The following is a 22,836-nucleotide window of genomic DNA, read 5'->3' as shown; positions in this document are numbered from 1 at the left end:
TTTGTTCCCAGAAATGTGTGCCTTGACTTCAGCCTGTTGCCATGATTGCATATCTGATTGAGCAGTTTGCCAAGGAAGCCCAGGTTGCTATGTGCAAGTAGCGTGCTTGCAACATCAGCTTCTAGTGATGAGAATATCTGCCAGTGGACTTTCCTAAGACGTGTATCAGTAACACCCACCCTTGCCCGGGAAACTCATGAATAGGTCAGCTCAACAACGTCGTGATTAAAGTGAAACAGCCAGGAAATGGTGGAAATCTGCAGGAAAGGCTTCCTAGGATCTGATCTTCCTCCAATCAGGGAGACATGGTGATTTTTCACAGAAGGAGTGATTAGGTTTCCGTATTCCTATTTCCTTTACCCAACCCCAGCTGACTGATAAGAATTGTATGAACAATTTAAAAGCTCTTCCCTGTGAGTCAGAGGTTGAGCTAAATTGAAACAGACTGTTTTCACACATATCAGTTACTCAGAATAATGGGATATAAAGGGAGCTGAGGATTAAGGATTTTTTTTTCAAACTTTTTATTTATAATTTTTTTTTAAGTCACTGGAGGAAAATGGTTTTAAAGTGTGCCCTGGATTCACTGTCATCTCCAGCTATACAACAGGGAGCAGAGGTGAACTGCTGTGAAGAAATGCCTTTGTACCTTGGCGCTTCACTATTTAATAGATTTGAGACTTCACTGAAACCCTCCTACTGTGTTTCTTTCAGACTTAGGTGAGGACGTTGCTCGCTTCGTTGTAGTGGGTTTGGTTTGGTTTTGATTTCCTTTTAATATTTTTTTATTTTATTTTATTTTTGGCTGCGGCAGGTCTTAGTCGCGGCATGCGGGATCTTCATTGCGGCGTGTGGGATCTTTCCTTGCGGCACACGGGCTTCTCTCTAGCTGTAGCGCACGGTTTTCTCTCTAGTTGTGACATGTGGGTTTTCTCTTTCGTTGTGGCGCACGGGCTCCAGAGCGCGTGGGCTCTGTAGTTTGCAGCACGCAGGCTCTCTAGTTGAGGCGTGCGGGCTTAGTTGCCCCACGGCATGTGGGATCTTAGTTCCCCGACTAGGGATCGAACCCACGTCCCCTGCCTTGGAAGGCAGATTCTTTACCACTGGACCACCAGGGAAGTCCCTGGTTTTGATTTTTAATGTATTCTTGTAAGTAAAAACGTGAGCTTTGTGTTTCAGAGTATTCATTTTCATCAGCAAACCCTTGTAGCATTGGGATAATTAGGGAATGACACCAGAGGGGATATAAACTGATTGAGAAAGCTTCCCAGGCATGAGGACCACCTACTTCCTCGAAGGAAGGCAGGCAAGCTCCCCTCTTCATTCCAACCCGCGAGCGAAGGGCAGGCCAGTGAGAAAGGTGGCTGGACCATAATCACAGCATGTGATAGGCAATCATGAAGCCTCTGTTCGTTGAATAAACGGATGAATGGAGAACCTTCCTCCCCCGGTTGCAAACCCTGTATCGTATTTGGGGCCTGTGGTTGTAAATCAAAGAAAATGACCCTTTGCCCTTACAGTTCAGGACAGACACAGTTGGACAAGGGCTTATATAACACAAACTAGCACCACTGCTTTGAGCCACACAACAAATGTGATGATTCTCACAAATCCTGGCTTCCGTTCAGTCATCAGTCCTCCATCAGGTTTTCAAGAATGGCAGGTGGCAGGAGCCCTGTACCACTGGTAGCCAATGGGGAGAAAACATGTGCTTCAGGGCTTGGCAGGGAGACGCTGGCCCGAGTTAGAGGAGGGTTTTGGGGGATAGGGAGGATCAGGCCGTTTGGAAAGATTCAGGCCCAGCTGGCATTTGTCAAGCTTTTCTGAATCCAAACTCTGGGCAAGCAAAGGCTTCACCATAGTACTGGGGGGAAACGATTGTCTTACCCATTTGGTAGATGAAGACACAGGTTTCCGGTGGTTATGTGAGGTCAAGATCCCAGTGAGGAGGAAGGAAGGTCTCAGGAGCCGCACTCAGGCCTCACTCTCTCCTCCTGTGTTCTGGAGGGACGAATGGAAGAGAAGCACCGCGGCAGCATTTGCGCAGTGAGATGGGGAAGGGATTTACCTGAACCCACCAGGAGTTCCCACTTCCCACCTTCCCGTGCACTGAGCACAGGTCCTCAGCTCCCCTGGCGCTGATCAGGCCCCTCCTCTCTGGCTCCGTCTCCCAGAGGCAGCTCTTCCCCCTGCTCCAGGCCAGGCTAAGGCCTCCCAAAGCAGAGTCAGGGCTCGTAGCATGAAGGACAAAGGAAAGATTATGTACCAGAAAGGGGAGCATGTGGAGGGACTTTGTGTCTGTTTTCCGGACAACACAGCAAAGACCCACTGAGTGACATCTGTGCCGGTGACTTTTCCTAGCAGGGCTTAACACCCTGGCTGGGGCTGCTGTTCTAGAACCGTGAGGCAGCCAGCTGGCTGCCCACCACCTCAGTGAGAACCTGAACAAGTCATTTCTCCTCTTAATGCATCAGCTTCCTCACCAGTGAAACAGAGCAGAACTAGCCAACTGGCAACCTCATTCACGCACACAGGTGTGCTTTATTGGATTAACACGTTTTTAGTGTGAATGCCTTCAGGTGGGACATGCATGCACTTTCCAGTTCCCCCAGGCCTTGCCTTTTGCTTACGCCCACCCAGCCCTCTTCACCCTCTTGCATTATGTGCCTACTATTTACATTTGAGATTCCAGAATTGGGTGATGTCTTTCAAAGAGTTTAGAAGAGTTCGCTAATGCTGTGTGATTTCTTTCTACCAACATCTTTCTTCCAGGGTAATACAGACTGAACTTAATGATCTCCCTCCTATTGTCCCCACATTATTAATGAGCTGAAATGGCTGGTTCAACATCACACGATAAATGAACCACTAAGAGACAGGGTACTAGCACCAACAGTGGTGAGAAGTACGTTGCACTGCAGCATCCCTTAGTGTTGGCCAAGCATTTCCTTGACCTCTGATCAGGTTGCTGAGCAAGCCACCAGCCTCCCCATCCTTTGTCCAGCAGTTGAGATGACCTGCCTGATGACCGAAGTCCAGCAATGCTTGATCCTGCAGTTGTTCAGTCTTGGATTTTTCTCTTGGTTCTGGTGATTAATTTGGCAGTTGCTTCATTACTTAAAGCTTAGTTACAAAGAAGCTGTTTTAAGGTACCTATTAAATTCGCAGCTTGCTTCATTAAAAATCACTTCATTAAAAAAGTAAGCCAACTGAAGTGTTCACATGACCATGCCAGATGGAAGGGAGCTAACTGCCTGGTGCCTGGGTTTTCAGCCCATCCACTGCTGGGAAAGGACTAATTTGGGGGGAGGGGGGGAAATCCTTTTCCATGCACAAAAAGAATTACATGACCAATTCTAGTATTTTAAATTGTATTGATACTTACAGTAAGCTTGGGTTGAAATACAAATTAGAATTCACGTTTTCAAGAGGACCTTTCTTGGTCCTAGTAGCTGCCCTCAACCCCTCCCCATCTGAGGGTTTCCTGCAGCAAGGCACAAAGATGCGAAACACCAAGAATTGTTTCACACAACTTTTTAATTTTAATTATTCTGTGCTTTAACACATGCAGAGGAGGGCAAAGAACAATATATAAACAGGTTTGTATCTACCACCTAGAATTAACGAATGTCACCATTTTGTGAGTGACATACCTTTCAAAGAACAGCCTCTTGAGGGGGCAGGGAGAAAATGTCTAGAGTCGTCACTAATTCATCCTCAGGTAGTCTCAAAGATAGGAGAAAATTCAGCCAGGTTTCCCTGAAGCACATCTGGGCCAAGAACAAGAAGTAAACAGAATGAGAGAGATAATCTTGAAAGATTCCAGCCCCTTTGAGCTACCTCCAAATGTAAGAACAAATAGTACAGGTAGTGCTGGCCACCAGGGGGTCCACTTCTTGGAAAGGCAGACAATTCGAAGTTACTATATGGGAGTTCGGGGGGGCAGCGGGTGGAGGGGAAAGTGTCCCTGGGCAGCTGGCGGGAGAGCTTTGTAAAGGCGAGTGTGATCCAGGAGCAGTGAAATGTCACTGAATGACTACATCCAGTAATCATCTCTCTCCTAAGTCCCACCAAAATAACAAGGCACAATTAGCTCACAGGAGCTGCCCTGTGCAGGTAGAAAGCACCAGGTTGAACTGAAGTGAGACATAAATTGCATAAGCCCTGGTGCAGATTTCAGGTGCAGAGTTACCAGATATGCATGAAACTCCCCGCTGAGGGCTTCTGCCTGCCCTCCTCTTGCCTTTTCAGTTTTAAGTGCCAACACCTGACACTTTTAACTCCAGAGAAAGAATACACAGTTTTAAACACATAATGGTGTGAAATATTGTGAGCAGTACATGATTATGGTTAAATGCTGCCTAATGGGCAATTATATTCGAATGAGCCAAGTGGAGAAGTATCCTCAGTTAGGCAGTGGAGCTTAGTGGTCATTTATTCACTGAATAACACCCTGCTTTGCCCATTTATGCTAAGATCTTCGTTTTCTAGCACAGGCACAGATCTTGACATGACACTCCAATCCAGTGGCATTCATTAATTTCGCTGTGACTCCATCTATTTTTATCCTTAAGATGTTCACACCCCAGAGTTTTCTCTTCTTAAATTATTTAACCATTTCCTAGGCAGAGGGGAAATATTATATGCTATACACTTTATATAGTCATCTTATTTCAAAGTCTCGGGTATCCCTAGAATGGATATTATCCCATTTTGTAGATAAGGAAGCTGAGATTCTTAAATGTTGTCACCCTTCAGAGATCTTAAAGACTTTCAGCCACAGGGCTAGTAAGCAGAGAAGGCAGAAGAAGAATGCAGGTTCCTCTGGCTCCAGAGTCCATGCACTTGCCACCATACCTGGCTTCTTCCTTCCTGGCTCAAGACTACTTTCTTTCACTTGCTTATTGACACACACAGGTGCAAGCACACACAGAAGCGAGGGCTTCTTCACCAACAGCCAGCCTTTCTAAGGGACTAAATGTCCCTTAAAAAGGGGAGAATGCAAAAAGTGATGATTAAAGCCCTGATTTCCTCTTGACGTTGGCTTCGTCCATGAAATCCAGAGCTGTTAGCGGGGAGGGAAGGATGAACAGGCAGAGCAGCAAGAATTTTTAGGGCAGTGTACACCACCACAATGGTGGCTGCCTGTCGTTATACATGTGTCCAAACCCATAGAATGTACACCGGGAGTGAACCCTAGTGTAAACTGTGGACTTGGGGTGATGATGACGTGTCAATCTAGGGCCATCGATTGTAACAAACGTACCAGTCTTGGGGGGAGGATGTTGATAATGGGGGAGGCTGTACATGTGGGGAGGCACTGGGTATATTGGGCCTCTCTGTACTTTCCACTCAATTTTGCTGTGAATCTAAAACTACTTCTAAAAAATGAAGTGCATTAAAACAACACAACCACCACGAGCTGTGCCAGACTGTGTGCTGGGACAGTGGGATGGCAGCTCTTCTCTGTGCTTCTGATACCCTGGTCTCGGGGAAACAAAGCTCTTAGGTACACCACCCTGTTAGAAGCCAGAAAACTCATTCTTCATTTCCAAGGGACTTTACACACCCTGTCTTTTTCCCTTTTCATCTAGTTACTCTTTCTCTGCACTTGCGTCTTCATTTCCGAGAGTCATTATTTCACCCATTTCTTCTGAGATCTCTCCTAAGGGAGAGATGTTATTAGAAAGCCTGGTGAACTCAAAATGTTTGAGCCTTTTCCCTCCTTTCAGGAACAGGTTGTGAAGGTTAATCGCTCATAATATGGTTGTACACACGCACGAGGTAAATTTCTTTAAAGACTGTCATCTACATAACTGGGATTGGTGACACTGGTTCTGCAGCTCATGAAGGAGAACCCTGGTTTTTCTCTTGAATTATGTATGTAATTGCCTCGGTCCTTCGCTTCCCTTTCTTGACAGGTGCCGCAGGTTTGGGGAAAGATAAGAAAGACCCTGTCAGGTCTTGTCGCTTTGCTTTCCTCCTCCATATTGTTCACGAAACTTACATTCCTGTGCGGTGCCTTATGGCTGCCTGACTTCATTCGTGAAGAGACAGGGACCCCGTGAGATCGTCTGGGATAAAACTTTCTTTGCCATCCATTATTACAGAGCTAGAGGGATAGGTTTATGCTGTGATGGATACATGAGAGCAAAGTTATGTTTGTGTGTGTCTAACATGAAAGAGAAAAAAAAAGTCTTTTGAAGCTTTTAGTTTAGAATACTGAAAAGCAGGCTTAATTCTTCGGTGTGCCACCTATTAAAATGTGTAAAACATCTGTTTGTGAAGACTGAGGTCAGATTAAAAGAAGAAAATGAAATATTTTCTACTCATTATTTTATCATCACTTCACCTCCAGCGATCCTATTAGAGACAGAAAGTTGGCATAAATGGTGAAGTTCAAAATCTTCTAGGGCTCTGAGGGAAAATGGCTAGGGTAGTATACGTGAAATGCTGCTGGCAGGTAGGAATAGCAGGAAAGTTGTAAAATAGAGTTTATAGGCATTAAGGACATATCTGTGTAGAATCAATAAAAGCAGAAATCGGCAGATGAAGAGAAAACATTCACCATCCTAGAAAATTATGCAGCCCCTCCTAACACTTTTCTTACTTCCAAAGGCTAGATCTTTGCATTAAAGCTGGCAGATGATGGGAGACAAGGCCTGAGAGACGAAAGTAATAAAAAGGCTCTAATATTTTGCTGAACACTGGCTCATCTGCTTAAAAGCTATGAGTTTAATGTTGAAACCCAGAAATCATTCGTTCATCAAAATATACACATTTTCGGCTGCTTGTAAGATGTACCTGACAGATGCATATGTCTGAAGAATGACCCTGTTGGATGAAGCTATGGCAAGGCGGAAAGAAATATCTACAAAACAGGGTTCATGCAAGAGGTGGGGCGGGGGGGGTCTGTAGGGAAATCTACAAGACACTTCAAGTCACTTTTACCAAGGCTGTTTTTCGGCCTCAGATTTTTAAAACACGGTTTATTCAGATACAATTCATTTACCACATAGTTCACGGATTTGAAGCATACAATTCAGTGACATTCAGTGTATTCACAGAGTTCAGTAACCATCACCACAGTCAATTTTTTTTTTTAATAAAAAAAATTTTTTTAATTTGTCTACAGAAATTTCACTCCTAGGTATATACTTACAGAAATGCATACCTATGTTCACCATGAAACATGTACAGCAATGTTCAGAGCAACACTACCTATACTTGCCAAAAACTATAAAATTCATGTGTCCATCTCTAGCAGACAGGGCTGGAACCAGAGTGACGTAAGTGAAGCACTCAGGAGCAAAATTTAAATGGTGCCCAAAAATCTAATACTCAAGATAAATAATATTTTAATGCAATGGCTTTTTTCAATCAAAAGTAATGCAAAAACTCCATGATGAACAAAATACCAAATTTTTAAATAAAAGCAGGATCAGTATTACTGATTTTTCCTCAGGCCCCAGGATGGCTTGGCACAGAAATGACAGTAGAATGGACAAATAAATTATGCTATACGCAGTGAGAATAAATGAACTACAACTACAGCAATAGCATAGATGAATCTCACAGATATAATGTTAAGCAAAACGAGCCAGACACTAAAGTGTATGCACTGGTGACTCAAAAACAGGCAAAGTTCTTGTTCAAAAGGAGGTGAAACTAATCTAGGATATTAAAAATCAGGATAGTGATTTCCCTTGGAAGGGGGCATGGGAGGGGGAGGAGGGTTCTGTAACTCTAGGAATATTCTATTTCTTGATCTGTATGTTCCATGGGTTTTAAACTTTGGGAGAATCCATCAACCAGCTTATTTATGATTTGTGTACTTTTTATACATGCTAAAAAAATTTTAGGAGTTGTCTTACTCTAGACCTAGAGATTATCATACTAAGTAAGTCAAAGACAAATATCATATGATATCACTTATATGTGAAATCTTAAAAAATGATACAAATGAACTTATTTACAAAACAGAAGCAGACTCACAGACAGAGAAAACAAACTTAGGGTTACCAAAGGGTAAACGGGGGGAGAGAGAAATTAGGAGTCTGAGATTAATTTATACACACTACTATATTTGGGATTAACAGATACATACTATTACAGATAAAATAGATAAACAACGAGGACCGCCTGTGTAGCACAGGGAACTGTATTCAATATCTTGTAATAACTGATAATGGAAAAGAATCTGAAAAAGAATATAGATATACATATATGTGTGTATATATATATATATATATATATACACACACACATATATATGTATAACTGAATCACTTTGCTGTACACCTGAAACATTGTAAATCACCTACAATCCAATTTTTTATTTATTTTTTATGGCTGCGTTGGGTCTTCGCCGCTGCGCGGGCCCTCTCTAGTTGCGGCAAGCGGGGGCCACTCCTCGCCGCGGTGCGCGGGCGTCTCACCGCGGTGGCCTCTCCCGCTGCGGAGCACGGGCTCCAGGCACGCTGGCCCAGCAGCTGCGGCGCACAGGCCTAGCTGCTCCACGGCACGTGGGATCCTCCCGGGCCAGGGCTGGAACCCGCGGCCCCTGCCTTGGCAGGAGGCTTCTTAACCAGTGCGCCACCAGGGAAGTCTCTATAATTCAATTTTTAAAATGTGTGGGAAAAAGAGAAGTATTACAAAAATAAAATTGAAAAAAGAATTCCCCTACTTAGAAGTGACAATATATACCAGCGACTTCAAGATGAGATGAGCCCCGGGAGGAGGAGACCACAGTCAATTTTAGAACTTTTTCATCACCCTAAAAAGAAACCTCACACACTTCAGCCTTCACTTTCCAGTCCTCAGGTCCCTGCCCCTGCCCCCTCCCCCCAGCCCAATGCAACCAAGAATCTATTTTATATCTCTATGATTTGCCTATTCTGGACATTTCCTATAAATGGAACCCTGCAGTGTGTGGTCCTTTGTGACTAGTTTCCTTCACATAGCATAAGGTTTGCAAGGTTCAGTGTCAGATTTTATAGAAAACGTATCTTAACCTTCCTTGCTATCATTTTTATTTGACTCCTTCTCAACATCCTATTTACCTTAATATACTACCATTTACTGAGTCCTTACCCTGTGCCACTGTTCTAGGCACTTTCGTGTTCTACTATTTGTATGTACAACCTTCTCCATTTTAGAAAGGAGGAAACTAGCACAGAGGTGTGGATGGTTTATTTCCCTTTTAAAGTTTTGTCTTTTCCCTATCACAATTTATGTGATGAAACCCTGTTTGCTTTTTTTACTCTTTTATTGTGTGGAAATCATCTGTGCATTGATCTTTTTATGTGGTCTGAAGTTTTGCCATCTTTGTCCAGTAAAAGTCCTTTTATTCTTTAAGCCCTTTAATTTAATTTGGCTGCTTTCATGATTCTGCTGCCCTACTACTGCACAATTAATTTTTTAAATATTATAGTTTGTGCCCTAGGTTGATTTTTTTCTTAAACCAGGGTCTAAGGAGAGATTATGGATTCTCAGAAGGCAGTCAAATCCTACTGCCCATATTCTTATATTCATCAAAGCTCAGAGAGTTGGATTAGACCAAAGAGTGTCTTAAGACAGTTTAGGAAGATACTCTGGAACAGTGCTTCTTCTCCGCAGATATGTTTGAGAATCAGATCAAAGCTTGAACTCTCTCCCCTGAAATGCACAGACACCCAGTGTTCAAATAAAGTCACAAAGGTTTTCTGAAGCCCTATGCCCAGGGTCAAAGACCCCTGACCTAGAAGGATAGTTATATAAGCTGCAAGGGAACATGTAGATTTTCCAAAAGTGTCTCTTGCACCCTTAAAATGTTTTAACCATGAAAAGTAAGGGAAACTTATCAACCCTTCACTGTAAATTCCTTCTTCTGTGAGGAGGCCACATTATAATTCTGGGGTGCCACAACAGCGGATATGACTTGCTAGTCTTGATGGGAGGGCTGCTGATTCAGTTCTGCACATATACAGGACTGGGCTAGTTATTAACTTGGGTTCTTCCATGGTTGGCTTGGTTCTGCCATGAGGGCACATGTCTCAGGATCGCTCAAGCTAAAAATGCATGTGTGTCTCCCGATTGAAGTCGAGCTTTCCCACAAGCAGCACCCGTGTTCATCCAGCCAGTCTCCTGCTTGCCTGTCTGTAAATGCCAGTCCCTGACATCATGACCCCTGTCATGGAGCCGTTGCCTCTACCCATTAAGAATGCCTTCCCTGAAGGCAGCTCTGGGAGATTTGTAGCAAAATGGTCTACAAACATTGAACATAATCAAAAGAAGTAATGCCAGCAAAATGGAAACCATCACCCTCCCCTCACGTGACACCGCAGCGTATTTTTACCTGGTGGTCTGATATTCCGGGCCCCATACCTAATGGAGGGTATCTGAAGAGTCCAGGGGAGCAGTAAAAACAGGTGGCTGGGGGCTTCCCTGGTGGCGCAGTGGTTGAGAATCTGCCTGCCAATGCAGGGGACATGGGTTCAAGCCCTGGTCTGGGAAGATCCCACATGCCACGGAGCAACTAGGCCCGTGAGCCACAACTACTGAGCCTGCGCTTCTGGAGCCTGTGCTCTGCAACAAGAGAGGCCGCGATAGTGAAAGACCCGCGCACTGCGATGAAGAGTGGCCCCCACTTGCCGCAACTAGAGAATGCCCTCGCACAGAAACGAAGACCCAACACAGCCAAAAATAAAATAAATTAATTAATTAAATTTAAAAAAAAGAAACTGCTAAAATTATAAAAACAAAAAACAGGTGGCTGGGGGAGCCTGAACAGAGAGGGGGAGACTCTTTCACCTGGATGTGAGGAGGCTAAGGAAGGGCATGTCTGAAATCTTACAAATCATGAACAACTTAGATAACGTGAGCATGACGTTCGTAGCACGATCCAAATTACAGGAATGCTGGTGGGCTCCCCTTGAAATTTGAGGGCAGGAGTGTCGAACAAAAATAAAGAGGTTCCGCCAAATACTGCAACTCATGAACTTAAGCCATTGCCTCCGGTGGAGCCTTGAGAGATTCCAGATCCATTCGTTGCTAAGATGTGTCTAACATCAACAAGGTCAGACAGGCCCTAAATATTTGGGGAACTTTTTGGCAGCAAAACATTGGCCTGTAAGCACTGTGAACGTAAAAGTTCCTCTGTTCTCACAGTCGTCCATCTAGCAGAAAGTTCCTCTTTTCACAGTATTCCCATCCTTGCTGACTTTGGGAATATATGGCCCTGGTGAGAATGTCTCTTCTATCCTGTATTTTACGCGTGCATCATATTTCATTGAAATCCCTCCACCACACTCTGCTTGGATAGCTTTCATACTCACATTCTCACTACATCTGAGGGACACAGATTTTTTAATGTGGTCCCATTTTGAGGACCTGGTTGTGAATTTGATTTCTCCCTCTCTATTCCTTTAAATATCCCCAATTCTTAAAATAGGGATGTATTATCCTTATTCATGTTATTCATCATATTCTCATCTTCTGTACAGTGTTCCAACTGGGGTTCTTACTTGGTACCCTGTCCTGGCACCTTTTACCCCATGATCCTGTCTTTCTGCTGGAAGTAATTATTCGAAGCTCCAGAAACCTGGGCTCCAACCACAGACCAGCAGAAAGGGTGTTAGATGCCAGCAGCTTTACCAGCTGGAGGGCCAGGGTCCCCATAAGAGCCAAAAGGAAGCAGAGCTCCAGGAACTGGGAGCTGCTGTATGTGTCCTGTTTATAGTAGACTACACGGTGTGATTCCATTGGCTCCCAGAGTAATCATTTTTATTGTTGGCACTATGCGTTTTATTGATTAATTTCTTCTGCAAATTTCTGTTTTCTTTCTCTTCATCCTCTCTTGGTTGTTTATCTCATCTTCTTATGTTTCCGGCTTTACATGGATCACATATGCCACATAATTCTGCAGTGCCTTCTCATATTTTGTTTTTGTTTTTGTTTTTTTAAGATTTTTTTGATGTGGACCATTTTTAAAGTCTTTATTGAATTTGTTACAATACTGCTTCTGTTTTATGTTTTGGTTTTTTGGCCGCGAGGCATGTGGGATCTTAGCTTCCCGACCAGAGATGGAACCCGCACCCCCTGCATTGGAAGGTGAAGTCTTAACCGCTGGACCGCCAGGGAAGTCCCGCTTCTCATATTTTGGATGAGCAATCTCCATTCGGCTGTGATCACACAGTGATGATCTAAACTAATTAGAGCCACATGATTCGCATTTTACTTATATCTGAAATTGCAAGTGAATATATAAAATTATTTTGCCATCTAATCCTGCTATGCTGCTAATCTTATCGTTGGAAAATTTCAAACCATTGGTGTGAGTGTGTGTAGCATTTGTTTAAATAACGCTGAAGTCAAATTATAATGTTCCAGACACAGATATAATATTTATGGAGCATTATAGCCCATTAATTGGCTTACCGGCCTGAGGACTCCAGGGAGCGTCACAGATCTCTAGGGTGTCCTTGAATATGATGTACACTTCAGCCAAATCACAGCTGTGAAGGCCCAGAGCAACTGCCAAGCATGTGTCTGTGACAGGAATTACTTTACTGGATTTGATCAGAAGAGTCGGGGAAGTGATTTTATATATATGTGTGTACACTTCAGTTAAACCCATCTGATTTCTACTCAAAGCGATCCCCAGGTTAAGAAGGATTTGTGTATTTCTTCGGCTAGTATTTATCAAGCACAAACTAAATATTTTAGGAAATGGGGATATAACTGTGAATAGGCCAGAAGAACGCTGTGTACTAATAGAGTTTACCTGCTGGGAAGAAAGACAGAATAAGCAAGTAAATAAATAAAAAGATTATCTGTGATGGTGATACAAGTTATAAAGGAAGAAACAAGCTCTTGTGGTAAAGGATGACTGGAGAGAGAGAAGGTAGGGGTTTGTGAAGGCCTCTCTGATGAGGTGACATGTGAACCCATGACCCATGAGAAGGAACCAGATCTGGGAAGAGTAGCAGGCAGAAGCAACAGCCACTGCAAAGGCTCTGAGCCAGGCCAGTTCGGTATTTCTGAAACAGGAAAAAACACTGCAAAGGAGCACTGTTTGAGGGGTCAAAGGAGCTAGATTTGAAGGTGCTTCAACTTCTCTGTCGTGGACTCCTTGGCAGTCTGTTGAAGCCTACGGATGGATCTCTTCTCATAATCGTGTTTTTCATTACATAAGACAAAAATACATAGGAATGCAAAGAAGACCAATTACATTATAATACAGCTATCAAAATATTTAAAAGACAAAGCTGTGACATAAAATATAAGTGCTGCTTTAACACATTTTGTAGCAGATCTAATAACTAACTATGAAGTACAATTTGTCTGAAACAGTTGTAATGTGATATGAAATGTCTGTGGTTTCTCTAGGTGACAAAGTCACAGGTACTGCTCATACCACTAAGATTTTCTGCATTACTCAATGAAATACTAAACTTCAATTAGAGGCTGTGAAAATAAAGGTGTGATTTTTTCCCCCCATTGTAAAATCACAGATCCCGTGAATCCTCCCCTTGGACCCCTTGGGGTCTGTGGAGCCCTGGGTACAAACAGCGGGGCTACATCACGCAGGTTTCGTGGGCCACGGCAAGGCGTTAGACTAAGCGCTATGGGGAGCCGCTGGGGAAATCTAAGCAAGAGAAGTGGTGTGATATTGCTGCTTTATATATAGAACCTGGATTCTAGGATAACAGGAGTAGAAGAGTGGGGCTACTATTACATGGTTCAGGTGAAAGACAAGGGTGGCTTGGAAAAGAGTAGTGGCCCTAGAGAGTGAGATGTGAACGTGTTCAAGATGTGTTCCAGAAGAACTGCCAGGACCTGCTGATGGATTGGGTAGAGGGGGCGGGGAATGAGGAAAGGGAGATACGGACAGCACGGAGGTTGCTTACAAGAGCCTTTGGGTGTTGGTGTTGCCATGTACTGGTGTGGAACCACCTGGGAGCGGAATTGGTTTGTGGGAGAGTTAGAGGGTGGTGGCGGTGAATCCAGTGTGGCATTGTGGACCTGGTGAAGTGTGAGATGTTTATTACACAAATGGAGAGAGATCTAGTACGCAGCAGGATCCACAAGCCTGGAGCTCAGAAGAGAGCAGGGCCGAAAGATGACATATCCACTCTACAGTTGAACCTGATGTTTTGAACAAAAGTGGGAAGTTAAGACAACTTGAGAGGGGCTTTCACCACTCCCCTCAAAGCTGCACCTTCCCACTCCTTTGAGGGAGACCCCCCCCATTTTTCACTCCCCCCAGAGAGGTGACAGAACTTGATAAAGGTCACACAGCATAAGGGGGAACCAAGAGGGGGCACCTGGAAGCAGTGTCCCGTCTCCTGCTTCCAAGCATGTGTTTTATCTCTGCTCAGTGCTACTTCTCCAACCTTATCCATTGTGAGAGCAAACAAAAATTAGGATCAAGGTTTTATGTAGCACAAAAGCAAGCTGAAGGGAAGATGTGAAAGAACAGTAGGCTGCAGATTTCAAATACTGGCTCCTCCACCATGTAACCTTGAACAAGTCACGTAACCTCACTGAGGCTTAATACCCTAATTCAAAATGGGAATAACACCACCACCTGGTGTTATTAAATTCAGTAAAAATATCTGGCACATAATAGGCACTCAGTACATATTTTTGGTTGAACTCGAGTTGTATATATTTTTTTAATTTATTTATTTATTTATTTTTGGCTGCATTGGGTCTTCGTTGCTGCGTGCGGGCTTTCTCTAGTTGCAGCGAGCAGGGGCTACTCTTCGTTGTGGTGCACAGGCCTCTCATTGCGGTGGCCTCTCTTGTTGCGGAGCACGGGCCCTAGGGCGTGTGTGCTTTGGTAGTTGTGGCTTGCAGGCTCAGTAGTTGTGACTCGCAGGCTCTAGAGCACAGGCTCAGTAGTTGTGGCACACGGGCTTAGTTGCTCCGTGGCATGTGGGATCTTCCTGGACCAGGGCTCGAACCCACGTCCCCTGCGTTGGCAGGCGGATTCTTAACCACTGCACCACCAGGGAAGTCCCAAGTTGTATAATTTTTAAGTGGACACTTGGTATTGTCTTTTTCTCATATATTTCAAGGTAGTTTTTTTCTAGAAGAAAAAAAGGTAGTAATTGTGACGAAAACAGTACAAAGAACCTTGAATAATTTACTGGATTTCCCATGCTATTTCATGACCTATGGAAAAATAGATGGTATTCCACGGTTATTTACATCTTAGGAAAAAAAAGCTTGAACAGAAACTACAGGTTTTTCACCTTGTAGCAACAAAACACTATGTAGGGGCTTTCCCGGTGGCGCAGTGGTTAAGAATCCACCTGCCAACGCAGGGGACATGGGTTCGAGCCCTGGTCCGGGAAGATCCCACATGCCATGGAGCAACTAAGCCCGTGCACCACAACTACTGAGCCTGCGCTCTAGAGCCCACGAGCGACAACTACTGAAGCCCACGCGCCTATAGCCCGTGCTCCGCAACAAGAGAAGACACCGCAATGAGAAGCCCGCGCACCACATCGAAGAGTAGCCCCTGCTCGCTGCAACTAGAGAAAGCCCGCGCACAGCAATGAAGACCCAACACAGCCAAAAATAAATAAATAAAATAAACAAATTTTTTTTTTTAATTTTTAAAAAAATACTATGTAGATATTTCTCTTGGGAACCTAAAAGGAGTGATACATAAGGAATGCTATCTCTAACCTAGAGGGCTAAAAGCAGTGAACTTCAGGACTTAATGTTTACCTGCCAACAAAGTTTCTCCTCACCAATTGATTTGATTAGTCTAACTAATATTGTAAGATCATTTCTGGTCAGGGCTACTGGCATCTCAGATGTTTATTCATTCATTTTCGTGAAGCATCTACAATGTTCCAGCACTGTTCTTGGATTGAGGCATCCAAGAATGAACAAAAAATGAAGTTCTGCCATCATGGAGCTCTCACTGAAGTGGGGAGCAAAAAATAAACAAGCAATCAGGCAAATAGAAAAGCAGCATCATTTCAGAGAGTGTCATGCGCTCTATAGAAAACATAGCCAGGTAAAAAGAAAAAAAAAGGAAATGTAGCCAGGTAGTGCCCACAGGTGCAGAGAGCATTTTCAATAAGAAGGTGCCATTGGAGCTGAGACCTCAATGAGGAGAAGGAGCCAACCGTGCAAGAATATGGGCAGAGCCCGTTCCCCATGTGAGAACGGCCACGTGTAAAGTTGAAAATGAAGGGGGAGAGGTAGTAGGAGAGACACAGAGGAAGGCAGAGGTGAGGTCAGGTTTTCTTGTAGTCCCAGGTAAACAGTTTGAACTATATTCTAACCACTGGAGAATTTTAAGCGAAGGAGCAACATGATCTGATTTATATATTTACAAGGTCACTGTGACTGCTGTTTTGGAGCTGGACTAGGAGGTGACCAGAGTGGAAGCAGGGAGGCTGTTGCCTCCCAAGTAGGAGGTGATGGTAGCCCCAGGATGGCAGCAGTGGACATGGAGAGAGGTGCACAGATTCCAGATGTAGGTCGAAAGAGTGCCGACCAGACTTACAGAAGGGCTGGATGTGCAGGATAAGACACAGAAAGGAAACAGGATGACAGAGTGACTGGGTGGTTGGTGGTGTCATTTACTGATACGGGTTGCGGAAAAGAAAGGTCGTGAGGTCCGTGCTAAATCAAGAGTTTGGTCGTGGACAGATTAAGTTTGAGTTGTCTATTAGTCATGTAAGTGGAGCTGTTGAGTGGGCTGCTGCATATGCACATCTGGAGCTTTGGAAAGAGGCCGAGGCTGGAGATTGGCATTTAGGGTCATGAGCAAATCATCTGTGAAGTTTTCATTTGAAGTGCGTTGTTTCCAGTCGGGGTTGATGGATGTCTGGAGCGAGCATCTCCTTAGCTCCCCCGGAATCAGAATCTCCTTCTGAGCAGCTTCAGCTGTCCTGGAAATTCACTGACAGACTGCGGAGTTGGGGGGATTTAAAACACTGGCAGGAGTTTGGTTGGTTTTGTTCTCTGCTGTTTCAAGTTAACTGAAATGCATGATTTTCAGGTTTCATCTTCAGTTTTAAATCCTGCAGAGGACCTGTCACATGTCTTCTGATCATCACACTGCCCCTTTCACATTGCGGCTCTCCAGGAAAGCAAGACAGCTCAGTGCAGGCTGTGTTGGACTTCAAGAATAAGCCCTGTCCCAAGAAAGGCAAGCGCTTGGTAAATAACTCTGCCAAGTGTCAGATTAACAGGAGACGCTCAGGCAGATAAACATTCTGAGTAAACATTCTGAGATCTTGCCTTTTTTTTTTTCTTTTTTTTTCTACTCCATAAATTTGTTATGGTTCTATCACTTTTATCCCTTCTATCAGTTTCTTTCATTCTCCTGATGGTTTCTCATTAAGGAGATTCATGTGGAATGTTGTAATCGATCAGAGCTATTAGCCACCAGAGTATAATCTGGTTCCAGTACAAACTGACCTGCCCGATGTCCTGTCTGCCTTGGAGATTTAAGCCGATTAACTTAGAGTCTGGGAGGCAGGATCTAATGTCCTGTAGCACTGCACCCTCTCACCCCTACCCACGCGTAAGGGATTTAACAAATTGACACTGTAATTAGAACTGAACCCACAGTTAACCCACCTTGAAAGTAACCACTAGTGCCTGGCTCACCTTGGATGTACATTTACAGCCAGTGAATGATGCTGTGTCTCTGGCAATGGAATGCTGCTTTAATTCCCTCTGCTGTCTCAGGCCCTATACTGCTGATTACGGTGGAGGTTTCTGTTTTGTTTCATTGGTTGGTTGGTTGGTTGGTTGGTTTTTGTACCTATTTCCAAGAGTAGATCAATCTCATGGTTCGGGAACAAGTCAGGTGATTGGAATGAGGTCGCCACAATAAAGGGCAGCTCACTGCCAGGGCTTTCAGTAGCACAATCTCTGTCTGCTTTATGTTTTTGATGGAATCAGAGAACAAAAGGCAGGAAGGTGCCCTGGGCTGCCCACAGATCCCCTGGCAGCCATATGGGTCTGCCAAGTGAAAGATGCCATGCAAATTAGCATTCTCGATCACAGACCTCTGCTCTTAAAATACAGCTAACCACCAAGTGCAAGCTGAGGACTAAGGTCAAACTAAAGACTCTTCAAGAATGATATTTTAGCTGCAAAAGCTGTCCACAAGCAACAGGATAAATTAATGGGTATTTTGCACCAGGGGAACCATGATAAGTAAATATTCCTTCTTGCACTGATAACACCAGTTAAGGTGCAATCTTCCTCCTCCTCCCCCCTTCTTCCACCCGCTCTTCTCCCCCCCCCCTTTTTTTTTATTGACAATGATGATATAATAGGAGCACAGTCCTTGGAGCTAGACCACATAGATCAAAGCCAAGGCCAAACTTCTACAAGTTTTTTAACTTCTCCGAGCCTCAGTTTCCCTATCTATAAAATGGTGATGATAATGATGGTACCTCTTTCAAAGATTACTGAAGAGTAGATCAGTTACTACATGTAGCAGATAAGATAGTGCTTGGTGTATTATAAGGTCTGAGTAAACATGGAAACTTAAGCTACTGTCATTCATTCAACCTTGTGAACGTTGAATGTGCTATAGATGCCAGTGACATAAAGGTAAGGGCCCACCTCAGGTCAGTGGGAAGACGGACACACCAACAAACCTGCCATTCTGCCTCAGCAGGCTCTTTACTGAATGTGTGGGAGATGAAGATGCTACTACAGAATAGGTATAATACTCTCTATATAATAAGTATAACTGGTAAGAGAGGCAGAAAACATAGAAAAGCAAGAAATGTAATTGAACAATAATTGAGATCAACCTTTTGCCTATTAAGAATTAAGCTAAAATGCATGACAATGTAGCTGAGATTAAACGCCCAGAAATTGGACCTTATTGTGGTTTAGTAAAAGAATTAACATAGAACAGAACAGCAGCCTAAAAATATTTTATAAAGTTACCATGATAACATCCTGGCCAGCCAACCATTCAGTTATCTGATGTACCGATAAAACAGCAGGACTTAACGTATTCCACCAAGCTGAAAATCTGCAAAACATCTAGTGTGTGCATATGCAGGCGTATACACACACACACACACACACACACACGCACACACACGCACACACACGCATGCGCACATGCAAATGCCATTTGGTGCAGAAAGAAAACATAAATATGGAGAGCAAGGAACAGAAGTGAGGCTGGTTTCAATCTCACCTCTAATACCCACTTGCAATCTATCCTTAGGTGAGTTACTAAACTCTGCTCCCCAGTGTTTGCATCTGTAAAATGGGGATAATGTTAGCACCTGCCTCACAGGGTTATTGTGAAGACTCAATGAGACATTGCATAAGACACTCCAAATAGCTAGCAGTGGCTTGCCCCAGCCTTGGCTCAGTAATAGTCTATTTTATTGCTATAGTTTGCTGTGCACTAGACACCTCCCTCCCCTGACTCCCTCCTCTCTCCCTGTCTCTCTCCCTCCCTCCCTCTCTCCCTCTGGATGTATATATATATATATATATATTTACACAAGTAATCCATGTTCATTTGAGAAAAACAAGAATATACGTACAAAAAGGAAAAAAATTAAAGACCATTCTGATTCCACCACCAAGAGTAGCAACTATTTTGCTAGTATCCCTCTGGTCTTTGTCTATGTAAATTCACTACATCTATGTAAATGTCCATGTGTATGTAAATACATCACTACATATACAGGATCATACTCTACATTCTGTCTAGTAGAATTCTTTTCCTGTTCAGCAATATATCATGTCAGTAAATATAAAATATACATTACCACTTCAGATTACTTTATAGTAGTCTGTTTTAAGTAAATTCCATATTGTAGTTAGACAATCCCCTATCGCTGGAAACTTGAGGCAAAATCCCATTTTCTCTGTTATAAACTCTGTTTGTATAAATATCCTGTATCAGCCTATTTGGATACTTCGGCAGAGGTTCTTACCATGGCACAGGGCGAATTTTTCCTCAACAACAGACATTACCAGTGGTCTTATTCATGGGGCCTGCATTTGTGTAGGAGATAAATTATACTTAGGGTCCTGAAGAAGTCATAGATTTTAACATAGCAGTACCTGTTTGAAGAACCTCATACCTAAGTGTGACCCAGCAGCAAACAATGCAAAGAGTAAACTGAGCCAAAGAAGAACATGTATAGTGTTAATAAGGTGCAGAATCCAGGTACTGGTGGTCATGGACATAAAAAGTGGCCTGGAAATTTTTCAGGAATATAGAAGATCAAAGAACAATTAGAAAATAGCAAACTGAGAACAAGCAATAGCAATTTCTAGTTTGTCTTTGCAATTTATTTAACATCAAACAGAGCTCAGTAGTCATCCACAATTACCTCCTTGCATTCCTGAGTCATTTCATTGAGCAATGTCAAGGGCCACATAAAGTGCTAAGTTAGTTTTAATAAAACGTACTCAGAATTCCCAAGGAACAGAAACTGGGGGGAGTCTTAGCCAATGAGGTAAGCTTGTCTGTGCACATCTGTCGCGTAGTTATTGAGAACCTACTATGTTCCAACAAGTGGGGACACAGAGAAAAGTAGGCCAGGCTCCCAGATCTGCTTCCAGGGAAAATCTAAGCTGTCAGGGGGTGAGGGAGAGAGCACGGGGGGTCGGGCCGCTGCTAGGTCGGCACTGTTGTTAAAGAATCTGGACTTCTTAATGTCTTGCAATTTCAATTTTCAAATATTTTACTGACAGGACATCTGAATAAGAGTGGAGAGATTCTGATACCCTTCTCAGGATCACCTGGAGCAGTCATTCTCCCTCGCTGAGCCTCTGTAAAGTTGGGATAACAAGGCCTCATTTCTACTCTCCACTTCACAGAGATAGTGCCAGTATTTAGACAAGAAAACTTTAATAACTAAGAGCTCTTTGAATTTCTTTGAAGCTCCCCAGATGTCTGAGGTAGCACGACAACACGTAGCAGGGTTAATACTGTTTGCACTTGATCATTTTGGTATTGTATTAAATTTTTATAATACTGCATTTATATTCACAGACCAGTCAACTCCCCATAATCTGTGTTTTAATATGTATTCAGCTCCATTTTTGAGCTGAGGTGACTTCTTTCAGCATCTCAGCCCATTTTTAAAGTGGATTGTCACTGGAAAGGGGTAATTTAGGCATTCGGGGTCATTTACTATTCGCCTCAGGCAAACATTCAAGGGAGGGAACGTTCCAGAAAACTGTCTTCTGTGCCTTTGACCTCCCATCTCTTGTGCTCACTCCTTGAGGCCTTTGTTGGCCCTTACACAGCTCTTGCCTCAACTTGCTCGCCCTCTTCGCAGCTCGTATGTCTCTTGTCTCTGCCCTGAGCTTGGCCTTCCCCCTCTCTCCAGGCAGTTCCATCCACTCTTGCCTCCCCTGTCATGGTCCTTTCCCTCCCGCCAGTGGTTTTGTAGGAGACGCTGTGCTGGCCCCTCGGGGTATCTGCTCAGCAGCCCACAGCACTGCTAGACCCCGAGATGAGATGGAAGCCAGCCAGCCAGTGTCTCTCCCACCTCACCCTATCATCTGTGTGTGACCTCACTCCTTCCCTGGACTCCTTGGCCTCTGTCATTACTACAAGGGATAGTGAGATGGGAATGTCAAATTACTTGGGCACATTTCCATGCTAATCCAAAGGAAAGCCACCTGGCTTCATTACCACTATGCGCTGACACCAATAGGTAAGCATGCCATTTCCTAGAATGGATTATGGAAAACATCTCAGCAGACATTTAGCAGTTCCCCAAGTGGGAGGACAACAACCCTCTTTCCCGTCCTGCAGGAATGCTCATCTCTAGTCTTTCAACAAGCTGACGTTTTCCCCACCCTTTCTGGAGTTGGTTCAGTCAAGATGGTAGCACAATTAAGATGTCAGAGATGGTCCTACGTAGGAGGTTCAGGGTCCTAAAACATAAGGCAGGGGCATTACAAGACTCACGGAGTCAGATGAGTGTCATTCCCCAAGACCACCCTCAGGCTCAGTGATTGACTAGAAGGACCCACAAAGCTCTTAGACTCACAGTTACGGTTAATTACAACAGAGGGATACCAATTAAAACCAGCAAAGGGAGAAAGTGCATGGGGCAACGTCCGAGAGAAACAAGGCACAAGCTCCCAGATGTCCCCGCCAAGTAATATCACACAGATGTGCTTAATTTTTCTAGCAACAATTTATAACAACATATGCAAAGCGTTATCTCTCAGGGATGCTCACCCGAGCCTCAGTGTCCAGGGTATTTATTGGGGTCAGTCACAGAAGACATGCAGCACCTGCACAAAAGACCTCAAGCTACTCAGACTCCAGCCCCTACAACAAAAATAGGTGTTCAGCGTAAATCACACTGTTGGCATAAACTATCTGCTTACACTGGCACCACGTGGCCCAAGGCCTCAGGCATACAAAAACGCTCTTATGAGGCACATTATTACAAGGACTCAGAGCTCTTCTCTTAGGAGCCAGTCTTATAAAACAGGTCTTTCTTGGGAACGTGCAGGATTTGAGCAACCTGGGCCTGCTGAGTTAACCCTTTCCTGCACACATTCCCAGGGTCAAGACACAGGAAGGCTCTGGCACATGACAGTACCTCCTGCACCTCAGTGACCTTCCAAAAATAAGGTCCTCTCTGCCTTCCACATAGGGTCACTGTGATTCATAATAATCATCATTGAACTCTTTTCAAAACCAGCAAGACATCTACAGCAAGGATGCTTTTATTATTATTATTATTATTCCTATCATCATAATCACTATTGTCATATTATACTCACATCATAATCACTACTGTTCATGGGACAGGGCATGGGAATGAGCCCTTAATGCTTCTGTGTGATCTCAGAACAGGT

The 22,836-nt window shown here is 43.8% G+C and overlaps 1 protein-coding gene across 2 annotated transcripts in view; it reads left to right on the top strand.

Moving 5' to 3' along the window:
* MARCHF3 (membrane associated ring-CH-type finger 3) overlaps positions 1–22,836 on the top strand; it is a 154,486-nt gene that overhangs the window by 115,887 nt on the left and 15,763 nt on the right. The window lies entirely within an intron of this gene.

The sequence above is a fragment of the Eubalaena glacialis genome, chromosome 4 (genome assembly GCF_028564815.1).
Source record: "Eubalaena glacialis isolate mEubGla1 chromosome 4, mEubGla1.1.hap2.+ XY, whole genome shotgun sequence".
In the NCBI taxonomy this organism is placed as follows: domain Eukaryota; kingdom Metazoa; phylum Chordata; class Mammalia; order Artiodactyla; family Balaenidae; genus Eubalaena; species Eubalaena glacialis.
This window is presented reverse-complemented; position numbering and strand designations above follow the sequence as displayed.